The sequence below is a fragment of the Mustela nivalis genome (genome assembly GCF_964662115.1).
Source record: "Mustela nivalis genome assembly, chromosome: 18".
Lineage (NCBI taxonomy): Eukaryota > Metazoa > Chordata > Mammalia > Carnivora > Mustelidae > Mustela > Mustela nivalis.
The window spans coordinates 43,165,991-43,180,060 of record NC_139037.1 but is presented as its reverse complement, the minus strand read 5'-3'; the positions used below and the strand labels follow the sequence as shown (position 1 = coordinate 43,180,060).

Genomic DNA, 14,070 nt, shown 5'->3' with positions numbered 1-14,070 from the left:
CTGTTGACCCATTTAGCCCTAACAAAGAAAAAGGGATCACCTCACAAAAGTATCTTAGAATAAAATTTGATAATAAAAGAAATAGGCAATCCTTTAAAAAATTAAGACAAAAACAGGTTGTACATAAAGTATCAGGAATCAGAAATGCAATGGACTTCTAAATATCACCGTTAAACTCTAGAAAATGATATAAAGACATATTTAGAGCAAAGTTTCCCAAACTTAGCCTTGTTGACATTTAGGGCTGGATAATTCTTTCTCTGGGGGGTGGGGGGGTGCTGTCCTATGCACTGTTTGTTGGCTGTTTAGCAACAACCCTGACCTCCACTAGATGCTGGTAGCACTCTCATCCCAACTTTGACAAACAAAAATATCTGTAGTCATTGCCAAATATCCCTGGAGGGGGTGCAGGTAGGAGCAAAATTGTTCCTGGTTGAGAACCAATTTAAAGTCCAGACAAGCAAAGGCTCCAAATATTCCCCACCTGTTCCTATGCATCTTTGCTTGAGAGTAACAGGTTGTGCTCCATAAAAACCACAGAGTAAACCATCGAAGAGGTATATTGGGCATCCAGATGATGGGAAATAAGAGTCACAGGAGAGAGAGAACAGAAGATTCAGTGCTACTGTGAAAGGAAAGTACCAGGATGACAGCTATGTAGCAAGTCTGCAGCACAACCACTGGAGTCAGGAACAGTAAAACAAAGGAAACCAGAAGAAAGTACTGAAAAACTAAAATACTGATGACCGTGACATAATGGAGAATATTATTGATAGCCAAGTGACACTAAGTTTTACACATTCTGATGGGTTAGCACACAAATGTGGAAAACTGAGCAAATAACTTTAAAAGATGACTAGTTCCAGGAAAACAAACAAACAAACATCATTCTAGAACTAATATGTCTGCTTAGTATACTACTTGGCTCAGCTCTAATACTTACACAGTAACTACACACATATACCATAGAATTAAGTAAAAATCATATTATAATCCTGGTGAGAGAAATGTGGGGAAAAGCGAATTTGCCACTCCAACACACAGGGAAGCCAAGGAATAATGACTGCTACACTTGATTCCTCCACAAACAGTAAAATGAGAATAATTGGAAATGCCAGTATAAATATTGAGGGCAGTTAATTGACTTAATCTTTCTTCTCATTTTGGTATTTGGCACTAATAAGACCTCTCCCTGTCTGGGCTCTAGCAACAAGGTTCTCAAACAACTTGGGCTCTGGTATAATCCAACCTGTAACTAGGCATCACTAAACTGTAAAAAATGTTCCTGGTTTCTGGAGTTCCCAAAATCTGTTGAAAGATTCACAAAGAGGCTGAGGTCCTATGAACGCTGAACAGCACCAACCCAACTCCCATTGGACAGTCTGTGGAGATGATCATAATCTTCCAGATGTGAAGAGCACTTCCCACTCAAGTGCTCTACCCGACCTCATCACATCATAGTCCAGGTAAAATAGATTCATTTAGCAAAGAATATCCTCCTTTTCCTCTCTGTGCACTTCTCTATCAACATTCTTTACCCCACGTGGAATAACAACGACTTATAGAAAAAAAAAAAAAGTCGTGAACACTTGTTGCCATTCGGAGGGGGCATCTAGGCAACACGGCTGAGTAGATGGGGTGGAAGGAAATGGTCAGGAGGTCCTGAAAGAGATGCTCCTATCCAGAAAAGAGCAGGATAAAGAAGGCAAAGGCGCACTGTGTTTCAGGAAACAGAAAGGAAGCATTACCTCACCAGGATCTTGGCTTTCAGTCTTGCACCACGTGCAGTCGTCCTCGGGGCTCCCCTTCTGGAAAAGGGCAGAGTCCTGGCCCTGAAGGGCTAGCAGAGCAACGTGAGCCTCAATTCCCAGAACAACCCGGTTCAAAGGATAGCCCTATCCTCTGCTTCCCCGTTGTCCATTCTCTCCACTTCACACAGATACACTGACAGGGATGGGACAGAGAATGGACAAATTCTGCCCGAGACCAAGGCTCCAGCTGCAGCAGAATGGCCTCTGGGCAGCTGGCCGTGACTGGAGATGCCGACGCGAATGCCCCTACCCGGCACCACCTTGCTTCTGAGCATTTCTCTGTCCCTGGTACAGCTGGGGAACAGGGCCTCCTGGAGACTAGGCCTAGAGCAGAAAAACCTGCCGCAATCAAGATCCTGAGCTGGAGACGCGCCCCAATTCAGGTACCATATCAAAGAACCGAGGGCACCTCTGTCCTCAAGAAGGCAGTGGCTCCCGGAAGCACAGCTGGTCAGTCCCAGTCTCCCCCACACGTAATCAACCTTCCCATGTTAAAGGCGCAGCTCGCTGGTAACTCCGCCGCAACAAATGCACAAGCTGACCAGATATACGACCTCCAATCGCAAGGTTATGCTTGTGCCCATTCGACCAGTGAGCCTTTCAGCCCCAAGAAGTCCGGCAGTGCGAAGAAGGGATTGGAGCTCAGCGGACGCCACAAGCAAAAGTACCAACACGGCCAAAGATAAAACTCTTTAACAAATTGCATCCGCGCCTGTGCTACTTGGAGGCGTTTGCGAGACCTGAACTACAATCTCCACAATCCTTTGAGCGCACTCTACCTTTGACAGCACCACGTTGGCTCTAAATGCCTATGCCTAGAGCCAACTGCCCTCCTTGGTGAACCAGCGCTGTGAGATGGGTCAGTGTTCTCCAGAATACTGTTGCTAATCAGAAGTTAATGTTATTTAGTGACCACTGCCTGAGAGGCAGAAGGCTGCCAATGCCCTTGGCTCACTCGATCCCATCTGGGGAAACATTACTCTGTTCTATACACAGACTTTAGAAACCAAGGTCAAAAAAGTTTAGTGATAGCCAGAGAGTAGAAACGGATTACAACCCAAGATTGATTTTTTTTTTAAAGATTTTATTTATTTATATGACAGATAGAGATCACAAGTACGCTGAGGGGCAGGCAGAGAGAGAGAGAGGAAGAAGCAGGCTCCCTGCAGAGCAGAGAGCCTGATGTGGGGCTCGATCTCGGAACCCTGGGATCATGACCGGAGCTGAAGGCAGAGGTTTAACCCACTGAGCCACCCCGGTGCCCCGCCAAGGTTGATTTTTTTTAATGATTTAAAATTTTTGTCCAAGGTTGACTAATTTTTGCATATGATAAATAAAAGATAAATTACATAAGGTGAAAACTGAACACCTTGCAAACTTGTCTCCTGGACACCCAATATTCTCCAAGCAACCAGTGCATTCACCACCCTCCAACCACGACAACAGGTGTGCGGTTGCTTGTTTATATGTTTGTGTCTGATAAATATGGTAGAAAAATATGGTAGACTTTTAACAAAAATATTAACTGATCATACACACCTAAAATATTTGTAACTTCATATTAATATATACACACCTTGTTCTTTTAATTTACTATATCTTGTCCATTGAAAAGATGTATGATAATTTGTTTAACCAACTTATTATTGGTAATTGACCCTACTCCCCTTTTGCTACTAGGCTAGTCCCATAAATTATATTCTTGTTTCTTGTGGATATGTCTCCAGGCATCTGTTGCAAAAATTTTGGAGAAATGTGTACCTCCACTTTTTTTGATAGGTATTTGCTACTGCCCTTATTAAGTTATAGCAGTTTAACTGTCCAACAGCAACATGTGTAGATCCCTGTTTACCCAGCCTGTGGCTAAAATATTAGATACCACATTTATTTTTTCAGTCCGATAAGTGAAAACTACATCTCTAAATTATATATATCTTATTGGGAAAGGATATGAAAATCTTTCCAAAGGAATAAAAATTCCTTTGCAGCTTTTCTTCATTTTTTTCATACTCACCTGGTTTCTGTTAGATCATTGGTTATACTTTCTCTTAATGATTTGTAGTATCTATTTTTGTTATTAAGTAAGATAGACAGTTTTCCTTTTTTATATTAACATATAATGTATTATTAGCCCCAGGGGTACATGTAGACAGTTTCCTGTTTAAAAATTCTCTCAGCTTGGGATTTATATTTTTTCAATAGTGTTTCAAATATCTTGCCATGCTAAAGTAGACAAATAGATTTTACTACAATGTCTTCATGGTTTTAAGTTAGTTTCACATTATTATTTTCTTCCATGGTTTTATCTAGGATTTTTTTTGTTTCAATTCTTTTTTTAAAGATTTTATTTATTTGACAGAGAGAGAGAGAGAGAGAGAGATCACAAGCAGGCAGAGCAGCAGGCAGAGAGAGAGAGGGAAATAGGCCCCTTGCCCAGCAGAGAGCCCGATGCCGGACTCAATCCCAGGACCCTGAGATCATGACCTGAGCCAAAGGCTAGAGGCTCAACCCACCAAGCTACTCAGGCACCCCTTGGTTTCAATTGTTAATCTACATCTTTGATCCATCTGCATTTTAGTTTGCTTGCAGCTGCACATTAGGGATCCAATTTTTTTTCTCTCTTTCCCATGTGGCTAACCAATTAGATAATGCCATTAATTGTATAATCTATGTTTTACAGACATGTCTGTATTTTACACATGTCCTATAAATTGGAATATTGTCTAATATAACCACATTAAATATACTTTGGAGATTTAGCAGTTGATCACACAATATTATAATCTAATATATGGTACATATTCAAATTTCTCCCAATTATCTCAACAGTTCTTTTAAGTTTTATTTATTTTAAGTGATCTCTACACCCAGTGTGGGGCTCGAACTCACAACCCCAAGATCAAGAGTCATATGTTATTTCAACTGGGCCAGTCAGGTGCCCCCCAACAATGATTTTAAAGTTTCTTTTAAAATCCAACATACAGGGATGCCTGGGTGGCTCAGTTGGTTAAAATCCAACATACAAAAGTCATGCATTGCATGTAGTTGGCATATCTCATTAGTCTGCTTAGATCTAGAACAGTTCATACCTCTCTTGTACCTCAAAACTTCATATTTTTGGTATCCAGACTGCTTTTCTCCCCCAGAATGTTCTTCTACACATTTAAGAAAATTATTTCCCCTTGTTGAACTTCAGGCTAAATATTTTTTATAAGAATACTCCATGGGTGACATTGTGCCCTTCCCAATGTATCATATCAGAGGCCACTTGATGTCACTTTTTCCCATTCCTGATGTTATTTCCTTAAGGTTGTAGTCAACAGTCTTATCAATTTAAAAGTATGCCTTCTCTTTTTATTTTTAAGTAAACTACGTAACTTTCAGATTGTTTGAATATGGATACAAATTTGTCCTATCTTTGCCATATGGCTACTAAAAACATTTGTTGTAAAACCTATACATAACATATACATATAATACATCTAACTCCTCAAGATTCAAAGGGTATTAAATGATCCAAAATGCCTTCATTATCATATACTATCTTTCCTATGTGCTTTGATCTATTGCTGGATTTTGAAGTACTTCTAGTGTTCTATTACATTTTTGCTAGAGCTACACTCCTAATTATTATGGAGTTAAAATACATCTTAATATCTGATGGGCCCAATTATCCAATTCTTCTCCTCCTTCTTCAGAATTTTACTGGTTATTCTGATTTCTTTATTTTTCCATTAGAATTAGTTCATATGTCTAAAAAAATTCCTGGGTATTTTTAATTGAGATTACATCACATTTATAACCTAAGGAATTATGATTTTTCTTAATGATATCAGTACTGCAATTCCAGATGTTATATCCTTTTATTTTTTCATTTTCTAATTGCTTTGGAAAATTTTTATTTATTTCACATAATGATTATGGACATTTCTGTTTAATTTTTTTCTTCATAGCTCATTTTTTTGTGACTACCATAAAAGCACTTTTTTTTCTATGGGATCTTCTATTTTAAAAGAATATTTGTATCAAGAAATTAGAAATAGAGCTTTCCTATGACCCTGCCATTGCACTACTGGGTATTTACCCCAAAGATACAGATGTAGTGAAAAGAAGGGCCATCTGTACCCCAATGTTTATAGCAGCAATGGCCACGGTCGCCAAACTGTGGAAAGAACCAAGATGCCCTTCAACGGATGAATGGATAAATAAGATGTGGTCCATATACACTATGGAGTATTATGCCTCCATCAGAAAGGATGAATACCCAACTTTTGTAGCAACATGGACGGGACTGAAAGGGATTATGCTGAGTGAAACAAGTCAAGCAGAGAGAGTCAATTATCATATGGTATCACTTATTTGTGGAGCATCACAAATAACATGGAGAACATGGGGAGATGGAGAGGAGAAGGGAGTTGAGGGAAATTGGAAGGGGAGGTGAACCATGAAAGACTATGGACTCTGAAAAACAATCTGAGGGTTTTGAAGGGTGGGAGGTTGGGGGAGCCAGGTGGTGGGTGTTAAAGAGGGCACGGATTGCATGGAGCACTGGGTGTGGTGCAAAAATGATGAATACTGTTACGCTGAAAAGAAATTTTTTTAAAAAGTAAAAAAAAAAAAAAAAGGAAAAGGATATTTGTACATGAGGGTGCCTGGGTGGCTCAGTCAGTTAAGCATCTGCCTTTGGCTCAGGTCAGTATCCCAGAATTCTGGGATTGAGTCCTGCATCAGGCTCCCTGCTTGGTGGGGAGTCTGCTCCTTCCTCTGCCCCTCCACCACTTCCCATTCCCTGCTCATGCTCTCTCGCTCTCTTTCAAAAATGAATAAAATCACGGCAATAAATTTGACAATCTGGAAGAAATGGATGCATTCCTAAAAACAGATAAACTACCACAACTAAACCAGGAAGAAATAGAAAGCCTGAACAGACCCATAACCAGTAAGGAGATTGAAACAGTCATTAAAAATCTCCAAACAAACAAAAGCCCAGGGCCAGACGGCTTCCCGGGGGAATTCTACCAAACATTTAAAGAAGAACTAATTCCTATTCTCCTGAAACTGTTCCAAAAAATAGAAATGGAAGGAAAACTTCCAAACTCATTTTATGAGGCCAGCATCACCTTGATCCCAAAACCAGACAAGGATTCCACCAAAAAAGAGAGCTATAGACCAATATCCTTGATGAACACAGATGCGAAAATACTCAACAAAATACTAGCCAATAGGATTCAACAGTACATTAAAAAGATTATTCACCATGACCAAGTGGGATTTATTCCAGGGCTGCAAGGTTGGTGCAACATCCGCAAATCAGTCAATGTGATACAACACATCAATAAAAGAAAGAACAAGAACCATATGATACTCTCAATAGATGCTGAAAAAGCATTTGACAAAGTACAGCATCCCTTCCTGATCAAAACTTTTCAAAGTGTAGGGATAGAGGGCACATACCTCAATATCATCAAAGCCATCTATGAAAAACCCACCGCAAATATCATTCTCAATGGAGAAAAACTGAAAGCTTTTCCGCTAAGGTCAGGAACACGGCAGGGATGTCCATTATCACCACTGCTATTCAACATAGTACTAGAGGTCCTAGCCTCAGCAATCAGACAACAAAAGGAAATTAAAGGCATCCAAATCGGCAAAGAAGAAGTCAAATCATCACTCTTCGCAGATGATATGATACTATATGTGGAAAACCCAAACGACTCCACTCCAAAACTGCTAGAACTTATACAGGAATTCAGTAAAGTGTCAGGATATAAAATCAATGCACAGAAATCAGTTGCATTTCTCTACACCAGCAAGAAGACAGAAGAAAGAGAAATTAAGGAGTCAATCCCATTTACAATTGCACCCAAAACCATAAGATACCTAGGAATAAACCTAACCAAAGAGACACAGAATCTATACTCAGAAAACTATAAAGTACTCATGAAAGAAATTGAGGAAGACACAAAGAAATGGAAAAATGTTCCATGCTCCTGGATTGGAAGAATAAATATTGTGAAAATGTCTATGCTACCTAAAGCAATCTACACATTTAATGCAATTCCTATCAAAGTACCATCCATCTTTTTCAAAGAAATGGAACAAATAATGCTAAAATTTATATGGAACCAGAAAAGACCTCGAATAGCCAAAGGGATATTGAAAAAGAAAGCCAACGTTGGTGGCATCACAATTCCGGACTTCAAGCTCTATTACAAAGCTGTCATCATCAAGACAGCATGGTACCGGCACAAAAACAGACAAATAGATCAATGGAACAGAATAGAGAGCCCAGAAATAGACCCTCAACTCTATGGTCAACTAATCTTCGACAAAGCAGGAAAGAATGTCCAATGGAAAAAAGACAGCCTCTTCAATAAATGGTGCTGGGAAAATTGGACAGCCACATGCAGAAAAATGAAATTGGACTATTTCCTTACACCACACTCAAAAATAGACTCAAAATGGATGAAGGACCTCAATGTGTGAAATGAATCCATCAAAATCCTTGAGGAGAACACAGGCAGCAACCTCTTCGACCTCAGCCGCAGCAACATCTTCCTAGGAACAACGCCAAAGGCAAGGAAAGCAAGGGCAAAAATGAACTACTGGGATTTCATCAAGATCAAAAGCTTTTGAACAGCAAAGGAAACAGTTAACAAAATCAAAAGACAACTGACAGAATGGGAGAAGATATTTGCAAACGACATATCAGATAAAGGACTAGTGTCCAGAATCTATAAAGAACTTAGCAAACTCAACACCCAAAGAACAAATAATCCAATCAAGAAATGGGCAGAGGACATGAACAGACATTTCTGCAAAGAAGACATCCAGATGGCCAACAGACACATGAAAAAGTGCTCCATATCACTCGGCATCAGGGAAATACAAATCAAAACCACAATGCGATATCACCTCACACCAGTCAGAATGGCTAAAATAAACAAGTCAGGAAATGACAGATGCTGGCGAGGATGCAGAGAAAGGGGAACCCTCCTACACTGTTGGTGGTAATGCAAGCTGGTACAGCCACTCTGGAAAACAGCATGGAGGTTCCTCAAAATGTTGAAAATAGAACTGCCCTATGACCCAGCAATTGCACTATTGGGTATTTACCCTAAAGATACAAACGTAGTGATCCAAAGGGGCACGTGCACCCGAATGTTTATAGCAGCAATGTCCACAATAGCCAAACTATGGAAAGAACCTAGATGTCCATCAACAGATGAATGGATCAAGAAGATGTGGTATATATACACAATGGAATACTATGCAGCCATCAAAAGAAATGAAATCTTGCCATTTGCGACAACATGGATGGAACTAGAGCGTATCATGCTTAGCGAAATAAGTCAAGCAGCGAAAGACAACTATCATATGATCTCCCTGATATGAGGAAGTGGTGATGCAACATGGGGGCTTAAGTGGGTACGAGAAGAATAAATGAAACAAGATGGGATTGGGAGGGAGACAAACCATAAGTGACTCTTAATCTCACAAAACAAACTGAGGGTTGCTGGGGGGAGGGGGTTTGGGAGAAGGGGGTGGGATTATGGACATTGGGGAGGGTATGTGCTTTGGTGAGTGCTGTGAAGTGTGTAAACCTGGTGATTCACAGACCTGTACCCCTGGGGATAAAAATATATGTTTGTAAAAAATAAAAAAGTAAAAGTAAAAAAAAAAAGATTTGGATAAAAACAAAACAAAACAAAACAAAACAAAAAGATATTGTCCAGATTAACACCTAGACCCTGGGAGTCTTGCATCTAGTGTGGCATCTAGGTAGAGGTATCTGGTAAATTTTTAATACTGCGTGTAGGCCAAGGGACATCTCTATTATAATTTTGTAAAATTATATATGAGGGATTGTTTATAATCTAAGATGATATTATTCAAAAGCATTTTATTAGATTTATTTTTGGAATTGAAACCTGATTAGAAAACTGCCATTTTCAAATTGTTCTTTTTAAATGTCTTGACCTTTGAGACATTTTAGTTCAGTTATAAACTTTCTTATGATTGTGGATTAGAAACTGCTATAAGCTTGGGCCAATATTTGAAATAATTGCTGAAAGACCTTTTATTATCCTTACATTTTATATTTTTGTGGACTTTTGAATTTTAACAAAGTGATCTTGATTCCTATGTTAGATTTTGGGGCTGAGTATGGAAATTTTCTATTTTTATTTTTAATACACCACAGGATTTCTCCAGGTATTTTCATTGCACATTTCAGATGGTAAGCTTTTTATTTGCTTTTCCTAATAGCTAGAAACCATCTAAATCTTGATGGTATTATTATTGTTTCAGTTTGCAAGAGTTCTACTTATAAATACTGTATTGATGAAGAAGGAATGCCATGTTGAACACATCAAACAGTTCATGTGGGTTACTTGAAAATGACAAATCAAAAGCTGTCATGTAATAGAAAAAATACACTTTGAAACATAAAAAAAATGGATAAAATCTTTTTTTAAAATTTTAGAAAAGAATATTTGTACATGGGTTTGTTGACTTCTCTATGTTAATTTTCTACCAAGGCAACTTCAAATTGGTCTCTCATGATAGTTTAATGTGCAAAAGCATGATAAAATACAACTTTTTCTCCTGGATCTAGATGAAGCCACAGAGTACCTGGTGCCAATTCTCCCTGTCTATGGATATCACTGTAGGGTATGCAGCAGAGCCAATGAACACCAAGTTTTCTTCTATAATTCAATAACTGAAAGATAATTTATGCCATGGGACTGTGTGGTATAATTTCTTGCAATGACAAAAATGTTCTACAATATGCTGCCCAACACAATGGCCACTGGCTGCATGCAACTGTTGAGCACTTGAAATGTGCCTAATGAGAGAGAAAATGAAGTTTAAATTTTATTTACTTTAAATCTAAATTTAACTAACTACATGTATCTACTTGTTAATGTTTTGGACACTAAAGAGTAAAGATGTCAAAGATGATGTGGGATTGTTTCTTAGATAAAGAATTACTTAAAAGTGTGACGCAGCTAGTTAGGCATGAGAAAGGAGGGATAAAGCGCATGCTGGCCACCCTCTAGAGTTAACAGCCACACCTTCAGAGCCACCTCCAAGTGGCCTAGCCACAGAGCTGGCTCAAAAGCCACAAGGGGACGTCCAAGAACTGAGCATGCACACAAAAGGTGCCACTTTAGGTTAAGTAACCTTAAGGTCACAGCAAAATCTCACTAGAAACTCATAAATATACATTTGTAAATAAATACAAGTATAAGTAAAAACAATTATGACAGAATGCATCATGGGTAGGCACATGCACAGAGACCAAAATGTTCTATAACCACCATCAATGAAAATTGTCAATTAAAGCCAAATTTACCTTTGCAGAAAACAGGCTTAAAAGGATGCAGCTAGAGCTTCTGGAGGTCATAGCCACTCTCACTCTGGCTAGGCCGCTTTCTCTCTTGAGTGTACTATACTTACCTACTCAATAAACTCTATCTCTCCCTTCTGGTCTCAGGTTTCCCAATACTTTGGTACATCTGGGACAAGAACCGAGAGACCTGGTAACAAAAGTTGTTTTGTGCGGTGTGTTCCTACCTTCACAAATGAAAAGATGGTTGCTTTCCTCTTGCCTCAAAAACAAGCAATGAGGCCACTGAAGCAGTTAGTATCTTATCTCTGTACGTCAGCCCTAACACCTCCATACATTGCTTCTAATGAATAAAATGTGGCAAAAAGGACAGTATATCATCTCCATAATTATGTTAAGTTATATGGCAAAGGTGAAGGATTTGGGCAGATATAATCAAGGTCCCTAAACAGTTTAAGTGAATCAAAAAGGAGATTATCCTGAATGCGTAGGATCTGAGAGATGTAGCTTTTAAAACATCTATAGGTCAGAGAAAAGTAAAAATACCTTCTGCTGCTATTGAAGAAGCAAGCCACCATTGCACAGCTTCAAGAAAATTAATTCTGCCAACAAACATGTGAACTTGGAGGATGACCCTGTGCATTCAGTGAGACACTACCCCCAACTGACAGCTCAATTGCCACCTCGTAAGACCCTGAGCAGAGGACCCAGCTAAGCCATGCCCTCATATATGCTCATTGAAACTTTGAGATAATAATTGTGTGTTGATTTAAGCTGCCAAAATCATGGCAATTTGTTATGCAGCAACAGAAAAGTAATAAGTTCTATTATTGGCCATAGTTCCTAGTAGAAGCTGTTGATTTTAGTTCACAGTTGTTCCAAACTTCTCAGAACCACCTGTATCACACCTCCTCAGAGACACCTGCACTAACCAAGCTAAACCCCATTATTAAGGCAGTTTGAGTCCCAGATAAATGGAAACTTCCTCTTTATCCCTGTAGCACCAGTATGAGATTTCAAGTATTAATTGTTGCAATACATAAGTGGATTTTTAAAATTTTTTATATGTCTGGATTTAGAGTTATAAGTTCTATGAGTAATTTTGCCACCTCCTAAGGTTTTCCTGTGTAGGATTCTCAGCAAACTTTATATTCAAAGAAATCACTATTTATTCATATTTCATCCTTTGCAAAATATTAGTTTAAACATGCATTGGATCAAGAGTCAGATGTTCCTATAATCCAGTACTATTTTTAAATCAGCCAGACAATATGGTCAATAACACTTTCAATAATGTTTCATGCTGACATAAATGTTAGGATTTGACATATAAGGTTAGATATGAATAAAGGTATTACTGACTACATTTTATGTTTTTTCTTCATGACCAAGAAGGAATGAAGTATGATGACTTTGCTATATTCACTGGAAATTTAGCATTTTTCTCTAATATTAAATTTCTGATATTAAACCAAATATACACCATAGTTAAAAGCCTTTCCATATATAATAAAATAGCCAAAGGAAAAAAATAATCTTAACAATGGATTATTTTAATGAGTATGTTAAAGTTTCAATTAGAAGCATTTGTGTAAATTAACTCATTTGGTCCTTACAAAATCCAAGTATGCTAGTGAATATAGTCACTAGCCATTTCACATAAAGTATAACAATATATAGGAATATGTTTTTAACAGAAATACATCGCAATGGAAATGAATAATTTTTTTTAAAAATTTAATGTCCCCACATTATACTTGAGCAAAATCATTAGGAAAAACTGCACAGAAGGGAAGAGAGAAAAATGGCATAACACAGTACAATCAAAGGGAAGCCAGTTTAATCTGTCATGTTTAAAATGTGTACATGGGGGGCGCCTGGGTGGCTCAGTGGTTTGGGCTGCTGCCTTCGGCTCGGGTCATGATCTCAGGGTCCTGGGATCGAGCCCTGCATCAGGCTCTCTGCTCTGCAGGAAGCCTGCTTCCCTCTTTCTCTCTCTCTCTCTGCCTGCCTCTCTGCCTACTTGTGATCTCTGTCTGTCAAATAAATAAATAAAATCTTTAAAAAAAAATAAAATAAAATGTGTACATGGTAAAAGGTATGTATGGATTATTTCAAAAACAATGAAAAAAAGACAAACAAATACAGTGTGCCAAGTAGGATGCTAAAAATGACATTCCTTATAAACATCAAAAGTGGAGTCAGTCATGGTATTTTACCATAAAGGCTTGGTAAAAATAATGGTACAATCATATATATTTACACTATTAATATACTTAATCACATGGAATGTCCTATATGACATATCTTGTCATTAAAAGGCAATTTATGAGGCAATTTGAATAATGTGATTACACTTTAATAAATTTATAAAAGGATTTGTTCCAACAATTTGACAATAGTTATAGCCCCTTGGGGGATGAAAGTCAACTCTATTGGATTTTTGTAGAATTTAAAAATTTAGAGAAAATTATTATAATAAAATATCATATTTATGAAATAAAAATATTAATTTATACACAGAAATCATTCTATCACTTTATCAATATTAAATATATGTCTTAAAGTAATGATATTTTGTTTTTTAAAAGATTTTATTTTTAAGTAATCTCTTCACTCAACATGGGGCTCAAACTCACAACCCTGAGATCAAGAGCTGCATGCTCCTCTGATTGAGCCAGTCTGGAACCACTTAAAATAACAATATTTTAAATGAAATGGTACAGATGCAAAGATGTGCAGGTAAAAGTTTATTATAAAAAGATCAATTGAAGAGTTTCCAAATTGGATGTTGGGATATAAAAAGATTCATTAAGTCCAAGTTTATAATGCTAAAAATATAATAAAATGTCACAAAACTGTGCACAAATAGCATCATGAAATAGTTACTGAGTCAGTTGTGCTGTG

At 37.9% G+C, this 14,070-nt stretch overlaps 1 protein-coding gene across 1 annotated transcript in view; it reads right to left on the bottom strand.

The window, feature by feature from the left end:
• The window catches only part of LOC309852409 (uncharacterized protein), a 30,590-nt gene that overhangs the window by 6,271 nt on the left and 10,249 nt on the right, over nucleotides 1-14,070 (bottom strand). The window lies entirely within an intron of this gene.